This window comes from Aplysia californica, unplaced genomic scaffold (assembly GCF_000002075.1).
Source record: "Aplysia californica isolate F4 #8 unplaced genomic scaffold, AplCal3.0 scaffold00475, whole genome shotgun sequence".
Classification (NCBI taxonomy): Eukaryota; Metazoa; Mollusca; class Gastropoda; order Aplysiida; family Aplysiidae; genus Aplysia; species Aplysia californica.
In genome coordinates, this window is record NW_004797745.1 from 526,276 (window position 1) to 527,243 (window position 968).

The 968-nt window shown below is 48.9% G+C and overlaps 1 protein-coding gene across 1 annotated transcript in view; it reads right to left on the minus strand.

The window, feature by feature from the left end:
• The window catches only part of LOC106012732 (tubulin polymerization-promoting protein family member 2), a gene marked incomplete in the record, with an annotated part of 25,312 nt that overhangs the window by 3,687 nt on the left and 20,657 nt on the right, over positions 1-968 (minus strand).

Here is a 968-nt window from a genome sequence, read left to right on the forward strand (position 1 = left end):
CACACACACACACACTCACACACACATCACACACAAACACACACACACACACACACACACACACACATACGTACACACACACACATCACATCACACACATATATACCCGAACATTCACAATTTGCAAGGTGCACCCCTTCCCTTTTAAAGATATCCGTGGATTCAAAGATATCCCCTTTTCAATTACCTAAACTCTAACAAGCTAACCTCAAAACGAGCTCACTCCTATCATTTTAAAAACACAATACACACTTCGAACCTGTGTACGACGGAATCCCAAGGGCGCCAGAAAAAAAAATTCCGTCAGAGACATTTTCCGTCTCAGACAGGGAAATTTAGGGGGAGATGGGGGGTGGGGGGGTCAAAGTCAGAGGCCCAGCCGGTCGAATCAAAGGTCGTTTGTCCGGGCGGCAAGCAGTGGCCAAAACTTCACACCTATCAAGTGCTATTCTCATGATAATGACATGTGTCAGTTTTACTTCCATTGCCACCCGTGCTTGCGTTTCATAAGACCACTGTTTGACCTATTACAGAAACGTTTGAACATCTCCTTTGCTCCCCCCCTTAGCCCCACCCATCGATGTGATAAGCCCAGTCAACCAATGCCACCCCTTACAACGATTCGGGGAACTCTTTTCTCGGCTGGCCGTACGATCAGGGCGGCCGGCATTGGTCAAACTAATTTCACACCTCTGGCCTCTGGCCTCTGGCCTCTGGCTACCAATGAAAGTTTCCGTCCTGGAGCGTCACTCGAGCATTTTCACTGACACTTGTGAGATTTCACATCCACACCACCCTGACCATCTGCATTGCTAATGGCTCACATAGATGGGGTAACGTATCTACTCCAAAATTGCACCCCTACTCCCCCGCACCCCTCGCCCGGCGGCATGGCGTTAACTCGTTAAGTTTAGAGTAGAGCAGGCGGAACCAAACTTGCGAGTTTTGTTTCAAATCAGGGCTGAGTG